This window comes from Myotis davidii, unplaced genomic scaffold, assembly GCF_000327345.1.
Source record: "Myotis davidii unplaced genomic scaffold, ASM32734v1 scaffold951, whole genome shotgun sequence".
NCBI lineage: Eukaryota > Metazoa > Chordata > Mammalia > Chiroptera > Vespertilionidae > Myotis > Myotis davidii.
The window spans coordinates 676192-689612 of record NW_006282602.1 but is presented as its reverse complement, the minus strand read 5'-3'; positions in this window follow the sequence as shown (position 1 = coordinate 689612).

The window sequence follows — 13421 nt, the reverse complement described above, 5'->3', positions numbered from 1 at the left end:
GGGAAAAGTTTCCTTTTCCATATCATCCATTGAATCAATGAATCGTCACTCAAATAGGTGTGAAAATCTCCATCAAGTACATCCAAAATTTCTTCATTTAATTTATGAACATACTCATTTTTAGGACAAAGAATCACACGTTTAGATATATTTTTAATATTATATATAGATATACTATTTCTAAAGGTAGCTTCAATAATAGATCCCTTACAAATCATTTCATGGGGGATTTCAATAATATTCATTCCTAAATGAAAACTGCTATCAAGTTTGCCACCTCCAAGTTTTACTAACCATTTGCTATAAGCAGAATCCTTTGATCTCATATTTCTTTTAAGAGACAATTGTCTGAAACATCCCCAAACACTATGGTACTTTAAACTCATTTGTACTATGGTCGATCACATAGCATGCAGCACAACACTGAGACATTGTCGAAAATCCCCTCTGAGAAGGAGAACTTTTCCACCAAATGCTACAAAAACAACCAAATCCATGATTGACAATGACAGATCGAAACACACACATGTGATTGGCACCAGCGAGAGGTTTACAGTACATGTATTGCACATGTGTGAGTCAATGTTTATTTTTAAATTGCCAGTGTGTGTCATATGTACCAGCCAGTCAGTCAGCCGGTCAGATGGACATACAGTCAGTCACTTAGCCTTTTATATATTTAGATGCCCAGTACCAATCTGAGGATAAAAGAAAAACATAGAGGGGTCACCAGAAATCTGGACCAGGGGAGGATACCAAACACTTAGGCTCATTTAGTAAATTGTCCTTTAGGCTACCTTTCTTACCAGGTGTCAGACCTTCTACACGAAGTTCATGCAACTTTCTCTGAATCTTGGCACTGACTGAGGTCATTTAAGTAGAATGTAATGGAGAGGTCCCTTGTTTAGAATTTGAGCTTTGACTCTGTCACTACCTTGCTGAGGTTCAGTTTCCTGATCTGTAGGATGAAGATGGCAACATGTACCTCACATAATAGCTAGGATGAAATGAGATAATGTATGTGAAGGTTTCTAGCCATAGGCAGGGGCTTATGTTAGTTATAAATAGGACATAAATTTTATTTCAACCGTGATAGATTTAAACGAAGTGAGAGAATTACTTTTTTTAAATTTGGCATTGCAGAGATTTGCTTTGCTTCAAGTTGTTACTAAACTAAAGGGGTTTATTTGCCTACATGCATCAAAGCCCAATCAAATGTGAATAGGAGTTTCCAGATAAAATAATAAGGTTTATTTTTAAAGAAGTAGTGCCATACCAGGAATCATAGGTGAGGCCATACTTAAGACCTGACTCCTGATGGCTTTCAGGGGGTGGGTTAAATAGGAGTGGAATCATTAATCATGGTGAATTTAGGGTCATGGTTTCTATTGATTGGTTAGTGCTAGAATAAGTGGTAGTTGATTATTGCATCAGGTCCTCATGTCCGCCATGACAACACTTCATGTAGTTTTACAAGGATGTGTCAGGGGGTTGTTCTGATTTTCTGGGTCTGGAGTTAAAACACAGCTGAGACCTAGATATTTAGTTCAATTGAAACTCTGTCTCTGTGATCAATGGACCTGAGGCTTTGTTTCTATAACTGTCTAATGCTGACCAGGGCCCCACTGTCCTGAGGGTTTAATGATTAAGGGAGCAGGCATGCAAGGGAGAAGGAGGTGGGTGAGTCAGGGTGCTGGATGAGGTCTGTTGAATCAAAAGGAAAAAAAAGGGGGAAAGGTCATATTAAATAAATGAAGCCATTGCCCTCTGAGGCATTTCACCACTTCATTGTTTAATAAAACCCTTTAGAAGCAATTTCTACTTCATTCATCCAAGCATTGTGGATAAAAAGGTAAGATAGACCTTTGCTTTAAGATTTTTATCTATTTCTAGCTTTTTCCTTTACATAACTTACTATGCACATGTGCATATATACACACACACACACACATATGCATACATTATGTAATATACAATTACATAAGTGTGATGAGTATTGTGATGGGAAGACATAGGAGGTTGTGCAAGTGATACTGTTGTAATAACCTGGTTGTTATTAACAGGAAAGGAGTGAAAGGGGAGACCAAATAGTATAGGCATGCCATTTGTTCAGCTTTGGCAAAAAGCTGCATTTAATGCTCCAAATCTGTTCCCCCACTCATTGATGGGGCAAGGGACTAGACAAAGGCAGTTTAGACCATGCCCAGTAAGGTCTGAGTGATATGGGAAATGCTTACCGATCGTTCACATCTGGAAATAGGTAATTGGCCAGGATGGGCATGGTCATTGCAAGCTCACGGAAACGAAATATATAAACTTCTAGACAAAGAAAGTTTGGCCCTGCTTCCTCTCTCTCTTGGCTCCAGGGCACCTGGCTCCTGGGATTCCTGCTACAGGGGAATTCTCCCTCCTATGGGCACATGGCACACAGCCATGCTGGGCTCCACACATGAACTAATTGACTTTAACCTGGCCTCAATGTTGAACCACACGATGTGGATCAGAAACTCTGGCCCCGGGCCCTATTTCTGGCTCTGCTAAGCTCCCAGCTGCCGCTCTTTCAGGACTGGCTTGGGGGAAATGGGACATTGGAAACTGAGGAATGTAACTTCACGCCAATAAAATCTTACACCACCTCTCATCCTCTCATGGGGGCTTCTGAAAATTCTTATTTCAGCCATGCCCCAAGAACCCCACAAACAGTGGAGGAGCCCCCACTCGTGTACCCCTCCGGCCGCACAGGACAGAAAAGGGTGATAGCATGGCCTTGCATGGGGGTTGGTTGGTAAGAAAAGACTCTCTGGAACAAAAACTTGAAGGATGAGTAAGTTCTTCTTGTGAAGAATAAAGAAGTAGGTGTTCTATCCCAAGCACTGGAGCACCATGAACAAATGTAAGAGGTGAGAGAGAAGATGGCTTATGTGGGAATCTGCAGGTATGACTGCAAACAGAATATTCGGGGTATTGTAAGGGCAAAGACTTAGAAGAGCCTGATCATGAAGGGGAATGTTTGATGCATTGACAAATTGGGCTTTATCTTAAGAGTACTAGGGAATCCTTAGAGCAGTGGTTCTCAACCTGTGGGTCGTGACCCCTTTGGGGGTTGCCTAAGACCATCGGAAAACACATATATAATTACATATTGTTTTTGGGATTAATCACTATGCTTTAATTATGTTCAATTTGTAACAATGAAAATACATCCTGCATATCAGATATTTACATTAAGATCCATAATAGAAACTTTCTGAGGAAATACTATTCTTAACCACAAAAATGGGAAGAAAAAATAATTTAAAACTGTTTTCATAACCAGCATCAAAAATACTATATAGAACCAAAATAAAAAAATTAGTCTGAAAAAGAAACGTTTTTAACAAAAAAATTATTGGGGAAGGGGTTAAAGGGTCGCGGCATTAGGAAAGTTGAGAACCACTGCCTTAGAGTGTTTTAAGCAGAGGAATAAAGTAGTTAGGTATATGAAATTGTTGTAGGCAGTTAGATAGACATGAGCAGAACAAGGATGATGGGCCAGATACAGAAGGTCATCAGGGTGGAAAGCCCCTGGTGCCTAGCAGTGGACAATCAATTGTAGGATGGGACCTCCTCCCACCCCTAGGGTGACCATTCCACCACCCAGCCAGGGCACAGGGCGGGCACTCTGCATTGGTGGCAGGGGCCTGGCGGGGGGCAGTGCCTTCGCCCCCACATCCCCAAGGCCCATCCCACTGCCAACAGCTGGCGGGTGGTGTCGGGGGCCTGGGCAGAAGCGATGGTCCATGAGATTTGGACCCCCTGGCCTTTCCTCTTTAGAGAGAACATCTAGGGTTCAGTTTTATTTGAGCTCCAGGCCCAGATAATCAACAAAACCAGCCCCAGCTGACCTCAGGACCAGATACATTGAATAATGAACCCTTGCCCTGTCACCTACCAATCAATCAGTGGAGACCTAGACCCTGAAAGGACACGTTTGGAAAGCTTCTGAATATTTGATTGAGATGTTCCCCTCAGACCTCCCCGAAACTCTCCACTGGTCATACACCTGGTGCCATTCCTGCCACCTACAACAAAACAGCTATAAATGTGTTTTATAACTCTTGTTGCAAGAAATGAAACAAAACTTAATTTCAAATGAAATCAAATTAAATCTGACTTTGAGCACCTCCTCCCCCCTGCCCAGATGGCAAGAATTTAATATTGCTCATGTTTTAAAAAATCTTGCTCTTTTTTCTAACTTGTATAAATCCTTTGTCTTTTTAAAATTTGTTATTTTTCAGGATGATTTTTTTTGTTTACCATTGTATTTTATTATGCTTATAATATCAAATTGTGTTTCACTAATTAATACTGAAGTAAGTTTTGTAGGAACATATATACCAACATAGTTCAAAATATGTTTGAAAAAACAACTCTCTAGAGTTTCTAGAAAGAAATAATTTTACCTTTAATGATTTTAGATCTATATGTGTATGGACTGGGCCTTATTTAATTAGTATTTTCTATTATGTACTGTGGAGTATGCTATACAATAGGAAATAGAAAGAATAACCTGCCTTTCTCCTTTTTTCTGAAAAGTTCATCTTCTGTCTCCAAGCTCAAAGGGGCCTCAATGCCAGTCTCTTTCCTTGGACCCAAATCCAAAAGGAAAGCCTGTGTATGTGAGTATCTTATAGGTATTCTATAACTTCTGTATTTTTAATCTAGTGGACACAGGAACAAGATTGTCCTTTAACAAATAAGCTGGAGGGGAGGAAAAATAATTTTCCCTCTACCCTTCAAGGTTCTTGGCTGAGACACCCCCTATAATAAAGACAGGTTAACAGGATTAAAAACAAGCGCACATTTAATAACATGGCTACCTCTTGTTTATATGGAAAAGACTCAGGGAAAACAACATAACTCCTGAAAATGCCCCCAAGACACCAGCTTAAACACCATCTCCAGCTAAAGACAAAGGAAATACATTAGTAGTGGGAGAGCCAGTTCTGAGAAGGTTTTCAGGCACAGTAAACAGGGATAAGGTTGTTATGCAGATTTAGATCTTTGCCTTCTCCATTGATAAGAGTTTCTAGAGATCAGTCATCCTTCTCTTCCTGGCCATGAGAAAGAGACATCCTTACAAATGGAGAATTCCCCCCATAAATGCAGGTGTTTCCTACAAAATAATAACTTCTACTTGGTTTTCAGAGCTCTTCCAATGTCTGCAATTTCTCAAAATAACCAGCGTAAAGTAATCCTTATGTCAAAGACACATATTTTAGGGTGGCAAATTCTGCTCCCCTTCAAAGCAAACACCCAAAACAGAGAGTTTCACTGCCTTCTTGAATTGGGGAGGAAAGTGTGTTTTTCCCTGAGTGGGAATAGAATACATCACCCCAAAATGTGTCACTTTGGCATGTGAATTTTTTGAAGTGAAGGCACTTAGACCCAGCAGACCCGGGAAAAGCTTTTTACCTCTCCCTTAATTGCCTAAAATAATTTAGAGGGTGGGCCTGTACCAGGAAGAGAGCTATTACCAGAGATAATAAGGCTTCTTCTTAGCTCAGGATGACATATAAGCCTCAATTGCCCGACTGCTTTTGAGTCAATTTATTAGAACAGTCAAATAATCTAGAAGGGAAGAAGGGAAAAGTTTATGCCTCTATACCCCACTCTTTCAAAAGTACTTTAGCAACAATAATAAAATACAGAATAATACTCTAACTTATATAGGCACAGTTACTTTGAAGAACGTTTAGTATCAGATTCAAGAGCAGAATTGGGGGAGTGTGGTTTGAGACAGATTGGAAGTTTTATAAACTAATCAGGAAATTCACTCAATCATTTATCCATTACCTCAATAAATATTTGCTACTGTGTGCCAAATGCTGTTTAGGCACTGAAGATACAGAAGTGAATAAGAGAGATCTAGATCCTTGACCTCAAGGAGCTCACATTATTTTTGAGGATGAAAGCAAATAAAACAAGTAAAATGCATAGTATAACAGCTTGTATAAATGCTGCAGACAGAACGAAACAGAGAAAGGGAAGGAGAGATAATGGGGAGCGGTGAATTTTAATTAGAGCAGTTGGGAAATGTCTCACATGAAAAAGTGAGTAAAGACCTGTAGAAAATGAGGGAATAATCTGCAAAGTGAGCTCTCCAGGCAGATAGAAAAGTAAGTGCACAAAATTTAAGATGTGGTGGGATCTGGGTCTCCTTCCGGGTTTTTATTTTTTGTTTGGTAAACCAATCTCTCTTTCTTTCTCTCCCCTTATCTACCCCCAATACTGCCCTGCCTTTTTTTTTTAAAAAAAATATGTTTTTATTGATTTTAGAGAGAGGGGGGAAGGGATAGGGAGAAAGAGAAAAACAGCAATGAGCAAGAACCATCCATCAGCTACTCCCTGCATACCCCCTACTGAGGATTGAGCCCACAACTGGGCTATGTGCCCCGACCAAGAATTGAACTGTTGCAAAAATTACCAGGTGACCAGAAAACACACAACGGGCACTTGGAAGATTCAGGGAAAACCCTTTATTTGCAGATGCACTAGTGCAGTGACTCAGGGGAGTCAGTCTCCAAAGCCTGAGCACCAAATGCGGTGGTGGTGTGTGGGGGTAGCTTTCCCTTTTTATCCCCTTAGTTTCTTTGTCTCCCAAATATAGATCAGGCTTGCAGACTTTTTGCGGGCTTTGCAACCTCTGTGGGTTGGGATGGGGGAAGTGAAATTATGAACAACTGCCCAAGCTAACTGGCACCAGTAGTTAATCTTATGTGGGGGCTTTTTATGGCCCCTGAAGATAAGTAGGTTCTGCATGACTAGCTAGGACACAAGCGGAAAGGGGGTTGGGGCTAACAAGCATATGCGTTGGAATGCATTTTGGAGGGGCTCAGGCTGCCTTTTCAGGACCAGTGATCTCTGGGTGCACAGGACAATGCTAAACCCCACTGAGCCACACCAGCCAGGGCCACATTGCCTTAATAGCTATTGTTAATAGTATAGTGTGTGTGACCCAACTTATTTTGCTTCCTCAGCAGCATCTTGAATATTTTTTGTCTTTTGTTATTTCATATGAAGGAAACCAAAGTTTTGCTCCCTGAAACTGTCTTTTTGAGATACTGATTTTAAGTAGTTTATTAAGAAACAAAAGACTCAGAAAAAACCTTTGACTTCCTGCCTTTTCCTGCCCAAGAAATTCAAAGAAACCTGCTTCAGGAAGGAGATTTTTAGGATACTTGCCATAGCTTAATTTGGAATAAGTATGGTAAACAGGAGGGTTTCAGGCAGGTGCCTATTAGCTAGATACCCCCTGTATCCCATTGTTTCTGACTTGTCTAGCAAGAATTTTTCTGCCATGAATGTTCTGCTCTCCTTCAACTATATGTAAATCACGGTCTCACTTCTGTAATCTAAGACCCCATTTCTGCACCCTGCCTTTTTCTCCCTTGTCCAAAATGTCTTATATTCCCAATGTTGTTTCACTATCTTTGGAATTTTCATGCTTATATGAATTCCCCATGCATTAAAACATTGATTTTTCTACTGTTAGTTTGTCTCTGTTAATTTAATTATCGGTCTAGTTAGAAGGTGGGAAGAATAGTATTAATATATTTTTAACCCCCACACATACAAATTTTAAAATAAAATTACCAATTTTCTTAAAAAGCCAGTTATTGGGATTTTTAAAGTATGTTTTTATTGATTTTGGAGAGAGAGGAAGGGAGGGGGGATAGAGATAGAAACATCTGTGAGAGAGAATCTTTGTTCGGCTTCCTCCTGCATGCTCGTACTGGGAATCAAGACCACAACCTGGGCATGTGCCCTGACTGGTATTCAAACTGGGAGCTCCTGCTACATGGGTTGATGCTCAACCACTGAGCCACATTGGCTGGGCATCTCCTTCCATATTTTAAGTAGAATGCTTCAGATGTAACATTGTTAATAATGACTTTTAGTATAGACTTTTAATAGATAACCATTTTTCAGATTAGGTCAGTTCTTTTATATTTGTACTAGAGGCCCAGTGCATGAGATTCGTGCACTGGGGGGGAGGGGTGTCCCTCAGCCTGGTCTGTGACCTCTTGCAGTCCTTGCTCCTTACTGCCTGCCTGCAGCGGGAGCAGGAGAGGCTCCCGCCACTGCTGCTATGCTCACCAGCCATGAGCACTGACCACCTGGGGGAAGCTCCTGCTTTGAGTGTCTGCCCCCCTCGTGGTCAGTGCACATCATAGTGACCGGTCGTTGCACTGTTTGACCTATTTGCATATTAGCCTCTTATTATATAAGATGGATACTATATAAGACCTCTCTCAGCAGAAAATTGGAATAAAATGGGCCAGTCCAACATTAAAAGTCTACCATTCAGTGTTTTCATGAACCATGGTAAACTGTTTAGATAATTTCTTAATTATTAATCTAGCTATTGTAATAGCTAGTTAAACATTGGAGCTTCAAAATAATAAAATCAGGGCAACAGAATTTGTAGACATGTGCAAGGGGGTTCAGTTAGTGGAGGCAGCAGAAGGTTCCCATTATATCCCATGTCTTAGCAAGGCTCCTGTGTGGTGTTTAAATGTGAGAATGCACTTGGAGCTACTCACTGAGGAAGCATTAGGAATTAATAATGCTCTTTGGTGACCAGGCTCTTCACTATATTTGTGTATAAACTAACAACTCATAATAGTGGCTCTGCCTAGAACTAAATGCATGAACAGTAAAAATAAGATTGGAAAACATCATTTTAAAAGCAGTTTATACAAAGGAAATTGCTGTCATGGCTTCTTGAAATTTTAATTTTCCAATTAGATTCTGAATTTTAACAACTGTTTACCTTTAAGAAAATAATGCACTAATGTTCAGAGCAGTTATTTTACCAGACAATAAAACAATAGGAGACTAGAAAATTCTCTCCTGTAATTCATAGAAAACAAGGATAAGAACATACACTAAAGGGAAAATGAAAGAAGATGCAAGTTAATGTGTTAGAGGCTACCAAGAGAGTCAAAACGGCATTAAATATCAGTGGGGAATAGACTTGACTTTTCAATTCCCATCCCAAATGTTGCATGTCAATATTTTAGCTGGCGCCATTTTAAAATTCATTAAAATACATACATATGGCACAGACCCAGTTCATCTGGAATTCCACAAAGTTCAAAGGCTTGGTTGGTATTATCATCTTGGGAATGCTGGGATGAAGGAAGAAAAAAGTTGTCTTTTGAAAATATAGTCCTTTACAACAAGCATCCTGGGCTCAGCAATATTAGAAGAGTCATTTTGAGTTGTTTAAATATAAACCTGAAAACATTTTTTCTTATAGGTTATGATGGAGGGCTAGGTTTTCAGTAGACCCTCATTTGATGAACAATAATTTAGTGAGTACCCATGTGTCAGGCACTGTGATGAAATCAGTCAAAGTAGGCTAGGAATTACAAATCAATAGAAAATTACAATGTTATATGGTAAGTGCTTATTAAAGTAACCATTGAGAATTGTAAAAATATTGAGAAAGACTGAGTTACTTCTGTCTGCGTGTTTGGAATGGAGACAGGGAAGGCTTCAGAGAAGCACTGGCTTGTGAATAGGAAATCGAAGGAAGGAGTTTCTCTGATTACTAGAGGAGCAGGGCCAACTTTATGGATGTGCCCTAAAGTTGTCACATAGGGCCCCATGCATAGAAAAAATACATACTTGGTTTTAAGTTCTGCCATTGCCATCTTGACTTTCTTAAGATACCCCTACATTTTCACATTTTATATTATATGGAGCTTTGCAAATTGTAGCCAGTTCTGAAGAGGAAATAAGGGACTATAAAAAAAATCTATATATTTTCTGTCCTAAAGGGGCTACCAGACTGGGATGTATGAGTTAGTGGCTCAGATTGAGAAAGATAATAATACAGTGCAACAAATTGAGTACTGTATAGATATGGGTGAAATATCAAGACAAGTCAGAGAAAAGATCAATTAATTTTTTCTGAGTGGAGGTATGATGGAGGAGAAGATACTGAGGTACCTTAAAAGAGAAGAAATAACTGAGTTAAACCTTAAAAAATATTTTGCCTATTTTACAAAATTTGAAGGAATGCATTTTAGTCTGAGAAGTAATATCTGCAAATAAAGGAAAGCATTCATTCACTGAAAAATATTTATTGATTTCCTCTTTTGTTTTAGGCACTATTCCAGGTACTTGAGGATAGAACAGCAAATAAACTAAAGTTCCTCCCTGATAGAGTTTACATTTAATGAGAGATATGGACAATAAACATAAATGAATGAACTTACAGTGTCAGTTGATAGTATTATGAAGAAAACTAAAGCAAGATAAGAAGATAAAGAATGGGAAGGGGCTTTCAAAATAAGGTTTCTGAGGTGAGGTGGTGATATTTGAGCAGATTTGAATGAAGTAAGAGAGCAAGCGTTTGGGGGGAGCAGTGAGCAAGTTCAAGGTCCTGAAGCAGGAATAACACTAAGATCTAAGAAAATATGGATGCCAGTGTGAGTGGAATTCAGTTCAGTTGGGGTAAATTGGCAGGCAATGATGTTGGAGAGCTAGACAGGGATCAAGCCATGGAGGGCCTTGTGGGCCATGTTAAGAACTTAGGGTTTTATTCAAGTGAGATGGTTGCTATTAGAGAGTTCTAAGCTGTATTATGAAAGGTTGCCTTGGCTGCTCTGTAAATAACAGACTGTAGTAGGGCAAGAGGAGTGGATACTTCCAAGAGATGATGGATGGTGGTGACATCATCTAGAGCAGTGGTTCTCAACCTTCCTAATACCACGACCCTTTAATACAGTTCCTCATGTTGTGGTGACCCCCAATTTCATTGTTACAAATTGAACGTAATTAAAGCATAGTGATTAATCACAAAAACAATATGTAATTATATATGTGTTTTCCAATGGTCTTAGGCTACCCCTGTGAAAGGGTCATTCAACCCCCAAAGGGGTCGCGACCCACAGGTTGAGAACCACTGATTTAGAGGGTTGTGGTGGAGGCATTGAGATGTGGTTAGATTTGAATATATATTGAAGACAGAGGCAACGTAGTTTGTTAAAGGATTAGATGTGGAGTGTGCAAACAGATGTTTCCAAGGCTGATGGATGGTCTGAGAAAAAGGAAGAATAAAATTGCCCTTTACTTTCGGAAAGTCCCATAAACATTATGCCCAAGGGATATGGCTTAGGTCATGAGCAATGGAATTTAAAATTTGTGTAAGTAATGGAGGAGAAATGTGGCTGAAGAGAGAGGTAAAAACTATTGCAGGTTGTGTCTTATAGATTAGAAGGAGCTTGGACATTACCCTAGGATTTTAAGTCACAACATAGCATAACAAATTCTTCATTTCATTTTTGACTGTTATGGAAAAACTCCTTTGGAGAGGTGGGAGAGGGATCATTTAGGAGGTCACCATAATAGTCCATGTGAGAGATAATGAACCTGCTGGCAGTTTATTTAGAGAAGAAGAGATGAATTTGAGAAAAAGTCATGGATTCTTTCATACATTGAATATTTTTTGAGCACCTCTTGTTTTTCTATTTAAAAATTTTATTTATTTTTAGAGAGAGAGGAAGGGAGGGGGAGAGAGAGAAACATCGATGCGAGAAACATAGATCGGGTGCCTTTTGTATGTGCTCCAACCAGAGATGGAACTTGCAACACAGGTATATGCCCTGACTGGGAATCGAACCCACAATCCTTCACTACAGGGGACGATGCTTCAACCAACTGAGTCACACTAGCCAGGGCTGAGCACCTCTTTTCTAGGCATCATTCTTGGGGCTTGATGGTATGCTAGTGAATAAAACATATTATAATTTATGCCCTCATGGGTCTTACATTCTAATGAGAGGAGAAAGACAATAAAATAAACAAGTAATGTATGAAGGGGTTAAGATAGTTATAAGTTCTGAAGAGAAAAATGTAGCTGACAAGGAAGATAGTGTATTAGAAGGGTTATGATTCTAAATATGGAAATCATAGTGGGCCTCAATGGGAAAGTGACATTTGAACACAGCAAAGATCAAAGGCTTTAATTTTGGATTTTTATAAATCCACTAATTCATTCTGTAAATATTTATTGAATGTACACTGGGTCCCCAGACACTTGGTTAGGTAGTGTCATTCAGTAGAGCTTAATTTGCCCCCCTCCCTAACATCTGGAAGTATAAACAATGCAAATTATATTTTTTAAAAGCCTTGGTAATGTTTGCATTGTGATTGCCATGACCCTTTGGGATCTTAAAAAGTCCCGGAGCCCTGGCTGGTGTTGTTCAGTTGGTTTGAGCATAGTACCATACACCAGAAGGTGGTGGGTTCGACTCCCGGTCAGGGCACATACCTAAGTTGCAGGTTTGATCTCCTTAGAGAAGGCAACCAATAGATTTTTCTCTTCCTCTTTCTCCCCCTCTCTCCCTCTCTACCTCTCTCTCCCTCTCGTTCCCTCTCTCTCCCTCCCGCCCTTCCTCTCTCAGTGACCTCCTCATTGACACCTGAGCTAGCTAGCCAGCTGAATCCAAACAATTAATTTAATATTAGAATAACATCACTTGCCATTGGGAAATGGCACACACATGTGTTTTTAACTTTTATTCCAGAAGACCTGGCATCCAATATTTGTGTTATTTTTCAAATTCAAGTGATTTGTGCTGGAACAGACTCCTGTAAGATCTCCCCAATGCTTTTGATGTAGTTCTTGTCCTTAGGTTGATTATAGAAATTGAAAGCAAGCTGTATTTAAAGACCTCTGTCTGCCCCAAATTACTCACACATTTGCCCCTGATTCCTTCTATCTGTTTTTAATGATATAAATTTTAAAAGCAAAACACTATATAAATCATAACACATTCACATTCCCTCATTCAAAATAGAGTGTCCACGTGCAGACGCACTGACCATTGAATGGACCCCAACATGCCAGGGATCACAACCTGAGCTCTGCTATTAAATAAGTAGCTGATATTATAATTTTTTTTCTCAGCAGAGATAATCAGGGGAAAATGGGACTAAAATGTCAAGAATAGGAAGAGGGCAAAGAGCTTATCTTTGAATCTGAATAGGCTGTGGGGTCTAATATCACCGTTTTGCTTAAGACATCATTATAGACCATGTATCCCTAGATCCTTGTAAACTTCTCGAAGCTGCGTCTCCAGATTACTCAAGCAGTATTTTTACAGTGACAACTGTCTTTCCTGTGCTCCCTTTTTGCCCCTCAGACTGAGTTACTACTTCAGTACTGATGACACAGACATTTATCTGACCTACAATCCTCATGAATTCTCTTAACTCTAATCAATTTCCAGATTGTTCATATCAAATTTGGGCTCATGCATAACTGCAGTTAATATTAGATGTCAGAATGGAGATAAAATATTTGCTATGGATGGTAAATTTCCATGGACAGAGTGAATTTTTACCTGTCTTGCTTTGCCTTCATT